Source organism: Eleutherodactylus coqui, chromosome 4, assembly GCF_035609145.1.
Source record: "Eleutherodactylus coqui strain aEleCoq1 chromosome 4, aEleCoq1.hap1, whole genome shotgun sequence".
Lineage (NCBI taxonomy): Eukaryota > Metazoa > Chordata > Amphibia > Anura > Eleutherodactylidae > Eleutherodactylus > Eleutherodactylus coqui.
The window spans coordinates 183,176,102-183,183,670 of NC_089840.1; the positions used below are offsets into that span (position 1 = coordinate 183,176,102).

The 7,569-nt window shown below is 41.6% G+C and overlaps 1 long non-coding RNA gene across 2 annotated transcripts; it reads left to right on the plus strand.

Annotated features, from left to right (window-relative positions):
• The first annotated feature begins 429 nt into the window (after positions 1-429).
• On the plus strand, positions 430-1,817 carry LOC136624808 (uncharacterized). 2 transcript variants are annotated; one of them, XR_010792438.1, is made up of 3 exons: positions 430-606; positions 993-1,037; positions 1,601-1,817. It is a non-coding gene; the product is annotated as an uncharacterized lncRNA (long non-coding RNA). The 2 variants fall into 2 exon arrangements; XR_010792439.1 differs by having other exon boundaries at positions 1,604-1,817.
• Positions 1,818-7,569: the final 5,752 nt, after the last annotated feature.

The following is a 7,569-nucleotide window of genomic DNA, read 5'->3' on the forward strand; positions in this document are numbered from 1 at the left end:
TGTCCTGAACATATCGCTGAGCTGTCATTGGCTGCAGCAGCTTGTGATGTCCTGTAAACAATCTGCTGCATTCTGTAAACATGACATCAGGTAGGAAACCTGGACACAGCAGGGAGAGGTGAGTACATAACAATTTTTAAGGGGTTAACATTGTCAGAATGACAAACTCCTTTATCTTCTGAACGGGAAGTAGTCATTCACTGCAGGTGTTTCAGACATCTTATATCTCTACAAGTTTCTACACTGAAATCATCATCTTAATAATTAGCTTTTATTAGCCCTTTAAATATTTTATTCCATGTGATGTTGAATCATATTTTATTGCAGTCAGATTTATACTTAATAAGCTTGTTAATGTATCTGTGACCAGCCATATAAGGAATGTATCCTACTTCCAGTTCCACTATATAAGTAGACCATCCACCATCACTGAAATTAATCTACTCTTTACCCTCTCTGAAGATAGAACATATCTTTCCAAGAACCCAACCATGTCTGGAATCAAAGGAGGACCATGCGGCCAAAAGATCCAATGCCAAGATCCTTGCAAGAATCCATGCAACCCCTGCCAAAAAGTCCCTATCTGCGTAGATCCATGCCAAGACCGTAAGTTACTATTTCAGAAGCATTAGGACTCTAAAATCTGTGTTGGAGGTTCCATTCTTTCTGGTGAGACTTTCTGGTGAGCCATGAAGAAGGTGCCTAATAACTAGCCTCTTCTCTCATTTTGCAAGCCGCTGGAAAGATAAGGGCCCATGCATTATTTTGTGTCGGACCCAAAATAGTTAAAATGTGGTGTATACTATATTGTGTAAAGTTATAGTAGATAAAAATATTAAAAGCCTAGGTAAAAAGAAGTAGCAAAGATTTGACAATGTCCTTACATGTAAGATCAGCAGCATAAAGTATTTACCTACATTCTGACATTTAACCAATGTGTTTTCGAGAAGAGAATTTACCACTTAATGTATTCTGTCTATTCATTTTGACAGCATGTAAACCAGGACTTCAATATCATGGTCATCACTACAAACAAGGTAATCATGCATCACAAGATCTAAAGAGAAACTTTTCATCACTTTTTTTATAGAGTAGAATTGCCATGCAGTGCGTACTGGGGCAGTGAGTCTACTTATCAGTTGCTTTATTGATGAGTTATCCAGTCTGGTCCAGTCCACCATTCTCTTATGAGACCTGCACTGTGACTAGCTGAACTCTACAGCAATTGTGGTTCGGCCCAAACATTACTTTTTCTGATCATTCCTGTGAGAGCCGCAGTATGAGTCTCATGGTAATAAATAGACACAGTAACTTCCAGTCTCCAGTAGGTAGTAGCTGAGCACAATGTGGATGGCACCGGTCGCTCATCAACAAAGCAGCAGATAAATAGATTAACAGCCACAATATACACTGCATGGTAACTGCACCCAGGGAAAATGATATAAAGTTTCCCCTGAGTGGCTCTTTAACCTAATCTATGATAACTGTGGAAAAAATAACTTATTCCTGTAAATCTGTAGAATAAAAACAAACACTGATAAGAACATATCCTTAGATATACATTATTTGTGCCATATTCTAACATGTTATCTCTTCCTAGCAGATCCCTGCAATCCCTGCTGCCCTGATCCCTGCCAAGACCAAGGAAGCTACTGCTGTAATAAATAAGGGTGTTAATGCTCACAGTGCAATTTACAATGTCTTTCTCTTTGCCCACAATGTCTTATATAATCATTATCTTTCATATATATCCCTGTATTTTTAATCACTTTTGCTGTTTGTAATACATTCAGCTACTAAATAAAATGTTTGCGTAGCATCTGCATATTTGTATTATTTCCTCACATTACATGATTTGTAGTGCTTAACCCCATCACATTAAGGTATGTTTCCTTCAAATGGCTTCCTCAACCCAAACAAGATGTGGTATTTTTTAAGCCTTTTACTAGCTTAGACTAGGATGTGTTTACATAGTATGGCTGTTGCCCAATTATTGTCCCAGAGCAAGTACACGCACTACAACAAATGCAGGCAATTTCATCACAAATTGCAATGCCTTTGCAGTTAACACAGAAGTGGTAGATATTTATGGTAATACTACATATGTTTTTTGCCATGTGATTCTGAGCCATGAGGCAGAAAACATGGCACAGCCGCAGTGCGTGAATACCCTTGGGAAAAGGATCATTACATGGTGTGACCCGTGAGTAGAAAGAAGGTGATTTTATTTTTTCTCTCTTTAGAAACAGTGCCAAATATGTCAGAGGGGAATGTGCACTTGGATGGGGACCCTCCAGCATCACACTAAAAATTGGGTGCCACTGTCTGTAGAAACAAAAGGCAGTGCTTTTTTAATCCTTGACCATCCATTTAACCCTCTTAGATCCCTACATTAACAGAGATATCATCATTAAGCACCCGAATACTTTAGACTAAGGAAGAAGCTCATGACTCTAATGAACTCTATAATTCCAACTAAAGCCAAATTTATTGTTTAATAAATGTATTTCTTTTAATGGAGGACTTTAGAAAAGGTGTTAGGGTAAGGTGTGTTTCAAATGATCATATTACCATTCCATACAGGATGAGTATATTCAATACTAGAAATGGGATCTGTTACTGTGTTATCAGATGAAAAAAGCCCTAATAGAAATTTTTGGAGAAGACTTTAGAATCTTATAGGAGTGGATCTGAATTCCAAAGGAGGATTTTTGGTAGTTGAATGTTACGTGAGTTTAAGCATGAGTCACACATAATATATATCCCCACATGTCAGCAATAGGAAAGCGAAGGGATCCTTTACCAATGCTGGTAAGTCCTGGTCATATCCTGGACCAGGAGGTGTTTTCCTCCTATTGCCCCTCGTAAAATAGAAAAAAAATTGGGCTACATTTATGCATTCTTGTAAAAATGGGAATTTTTTATTTTTATGGCTCAATTTCACCAACTACCACTAACTACCAGTTTAGTCAAAACACTCACGACACTCCTTGATGAATTCTTAGACATAAAAAGCGCTCATGTGTCCGATACCATTGCAAAGCAATGGTTTTAAAAAATCGCCGGACGCATGCGCAAATCGCGCAAAAAAACGCCCGTCTGACTAAGGCCTAAGAGGGAAAGCTCCAGCATTACCCCTTCAGGCTAAAACAGCAGTTTACTGTACATCTACATATAGAGAGTGTTTCTACACTTGGAAGAAATTGCATAATTATAAGGTGTTTTCCTGCTATTGCCCCTCGTAAAAAAGGAAAAAAAATTGGGCTACATTTATGCATTCTTGTAAAAATGGAAAATTTTCATTTTTATGGCTCAATTTTACCAACTACCACTAACTACCAGTTTAGTCAAAACACTCACGACACTCCTTGATGAATTCTTTGACAGATCTAGTTTCTAAAATAGGAGTACCTTTAGGGGTTTTCCACTGTTGTGTATACGTCAGACGCTTGCAAAAGCAACATGGCATTCAAAAATTATTCCAGCGAAATCTATAATTGAAAAGCCAAATACTGCTCCTTCCCTTCTAAGCTGTGCCATGTGCCCAAACAATAGTTTCTACTCACATACTGGGCATTTGCATACTTGGAACAAATGGGGTACAAATTGGGTGATGCTTTTTTTCCTATTGCCCCTCATGAAAATTAAATATTTGGGGGGGCGTGGCCTGACGGAGCCGATGGCAGTCGTGATCTGAGAGGCTCCGTTTTACAACCCGGCAGAACAGCGTTTTAAAGCTTGCCCAGGGCTTTAAAACCAGCGGAGAAGTAGCGAGAAACTTACCTCCTGCTGATGGCATCTCGGAGGAGAGCGGGGAAAACGGGACCGAAGCGCCTGACGGACTTCTACCCGGCGCGCGGTCCGGAGGAGGAGAAAATGGCGGAGCCGGCTTCCAGCGGCGCCGGAGGAGAAGAAGCACCACGAGAGAGAGGATCGCAAGGCAGTGCGGTAAGCAGAGACTGCATGCCGTCCACCTCACAGCACACAGTCCCTCCACACCGCTCCTCTTATAAAGGCAGGGCTGCAACTTCTGAGATAGTTAACTCAGAGAGAGAAGAGAATCCCGAGTTACAGGGAGCTGACGGGGGGGAGGAGGACGGGGGAGTGCAGGCGCCATCTTCTCCCCCTGAAACTCCCCTACAAAGTAATGAAAAAAGACCCATCAGCTCCCCCAGTAAGAGCCCTGACAAGAGACGCCCCAGGAAGGACTTAACACTAAAAAGCAACAATAAAATAACAGAAAAAGAGCAAGAAAGAGAGGAAATCCCTGACCCACTATTTAACATTGAATGTACAGACCAAATGGCTTCACAGTGCTTCATAAGAGACATGGTGATAGCACTAAAAAGCTCAATTAAAAGTGACCTCGCCGACATAAACACTAAGCTAAACAAGAATCTGGGTGAACTGGAAGAAAGAGTAGATCACCGGGAAAACAAGACCGGCGAGATAACCTCTTCACACAATGAGCTCATTGATGCTCACTACAAACTTGAGGAGGAAGTGATGCTCCTAAAAAGCAAAATGGCCGATCTTGAAGATCGTAACCGCCGCAACAACATAAAACTTAGAGGCGTCGCGGAAGAAGTGAAACCAGAGGAGCTTAATAGTTACGTACAAGACCTAATTAAAACGCTTCTTCCTGATTCAAAGACAGACGAACGGATACTAGACAGAATACACAGGCTACCAAAGCCAAAAAACATCCCGGAAAACGTGCCAAGAGATGTTATAGCCAGGGTGCACTTTTTCCATACAAAAGACAACCTGATGAGAGTATCAAGGAACCTGAGACATCTCCCAGCTCCCTACAGCAACATAAAAATTTATGCTGACTTCTCCCAGACCACAATGATGGCCCGAAAAAAATTCACAGCCATCACTAGGATACTGAGAGACAACGACATAACATACAGATGGGGATTTCCCACTAAATTACATATTAACAAAGAGGGCAAGATCACTACAATCTTAACATACGAAGACGGGCTGCATCTTCTGAAAAGATGGAACCTTCCAGAACCTAAAGAGAACCAGCCGACCTACGTTACCAAGGACTGGACTCGCAAACAAAACCACAAGCCCAACAATGACAAAGCAACACACCGCTGAAATACAGCAAAAAGAACTGCGAACCTCGTTCCTAACCCCCTGGGCACCATAAGCACGTTTATGCTCGGGCACAGGCTGAACTTTCTAACCCCCGCCTAGACCTCCCTAGGGTCTCAGAACCCATAGAAGGACAGGTCCTTTTATTTTGTTGTTGAACACAACACAGTTGACAACGACAACAAGTTATGTTGAAACATACACACAAGGTTATTTTACCCCCCGACCCACCTTACCAACAAACCATCCGTATACCCTATCACCAAAAGATGACATCTATCCAAAACACCAGCCCTCTCCGCGCACACTTCGGGAAGCCCAAGACAGCAGGTTTTACCAAGACACCCCACAAGACCCATGAAAACCAGGCAGCAACTACCCAGAACCCAAGATGGACTTAAAAATAATCTCTCTAAACGCCAGGGGCCTCAACTCACCCTTTAAGAGGTCCTGTTTATGGAAAGAAGCAATTGCATCTCACTCAGATATTCTCTGCGTTCAAGAGACACACTTGAAAGACCCTAACCACCCCAAAATGACTCATCCTAGATTTTCCAGATGCTTTTTGGCTAATGCATCAAAGAAGAGAGCAGGCGTGATGATCGCTGTCAGCGACTCGGTAGACTTCCATCTTCTGGAGGAATTCAAAGACCCCGAGGGAAGGTACCTAATTTTAATATGTAAAATCGAAGGCTTCCTTATAACCCTGGCCAACATTTACGCCCCGAACTCGCACCAAATTAGATTTCTGAACAGGGTGATGAGGAAAATTAAAAGCCTCCAGAAAGGCGCATTGATGATCTGTGGAGACTTTAATGCAATCGCCGATCACTCCCTAGATTCCAGCCATCCAGGAAGAAATAGAGGAAAGGGCCTGTCAACTTGGATTCAGAACAACGATTTATTTGATTTATTTAGAGTATTGAATGTAAACTCTAGAGAATTTACCTTTTATTCCTTTCGACACAGCTCATCTTCAAGAATAGATATGTTCCTGGGGGACTTTCACATACTGAACAAAACCCGGGAGGCTGAGATAGGCGTGACCACATGGTCGGACCATGCTCCAATCTCGCTAAAACTTAAAACAGGCCCCTTAACAAACACTTATAACACCTGGAGAAACAACATATTCCTAATGAAGGTACCAAAATTCCAACTAAAAATTAAAGAAGCATTGGAAGAGTATTTCCTCTTAAATGACAACCCAGAAATCTGTCGTTACACATTGTGGAACGCACATAAATCTGTCATTAGAGGAACCATGATACAACAAGGGTCCATTTACAAAAAAGAAAAAAACACTCTACTCAAAAAAGCCATGGTAGATCTGAAAGCCCTAGAAAATCACAATATAACCAACCCCCTCCCCTCAAGTAGTAAAGACATAAGAGAGGCCAGACTGAAAGTCCGCAATATACTAATAGACGAACACGAAAAAAACATAAAACTAACGAAGACCACCTACTACACTGAAATTAACAAAAATACGAAATGGATGGCCAACAGGGTCAAACAAAAAAGAACCAAAACCAAAATTCCCTTTGTGACAGACCAAACCACAAACAACAAAATACACAACCCTAAAGCAATCGCAGAAGAGTTCAGAAAGTTCTATGAGGAACTGTATAACCTAAACAAAAACCCAAATATCCTCCCACCTACAAAGGAATCTATAGATGCATTCCTTTCAGGCCTACATCTCCCAAAATTGAACGAAGAGCAACTAAATAAAATAAATGCCAAAATCACAAAGCAAGAAATTCTCCAGGTTATAGACAAGTCCAAAAAAGACAAAGCCCCAGGCCCTGATGGATTTTCGTGCGAATATTATAAACTTTATAAAAAGACACTCGCCCCCCACATGGTCAATGTATTTAATAAAGTTATGCAAACAGGACATATCCCAGCTGAAATGTTACAAGCCACCATTGTAACCATCCCCAAGCCCGGCAAAGACCCAACAACCCCAGCTAACTTCAGGCCCATATCTCTTTTAAACAACGATACTAAGTTCTACGCGAAAATATTATCTCTGAGATTGCTAGAGCTCACACCATACCTCACACACAGTGATCAAGCTGGTTTCGTTAAGGGAAGACAGGCGTCAGACGCCACTCGTCGCCTGATAGACATAGTGGGAGAGATGGAGGAATCGCGAATGCCTTCTCTGCTCCTAACCCTGGACGCGGAGAAGGCATTCGATAGACTACATTGGGGCTACGCCTTTTCGGCCCTGGAAAAGTTTGGACTCAGGGGGAACATCCTGTTGGCTATTCAGGCATTATATAAAAATCCGTCAGCTAGAGTCCTTACCAATGGAATACTTTCAGACCCATTTTTAATAACAAATGGAACCAGACAGGGGTGTCCCCTTTCACCTACACTCTTTATACTTACAATCGAACCACTAGCGGAAGCTATTAGATTAAGTGAGGGGATTAGAGGGATACCCCTTGC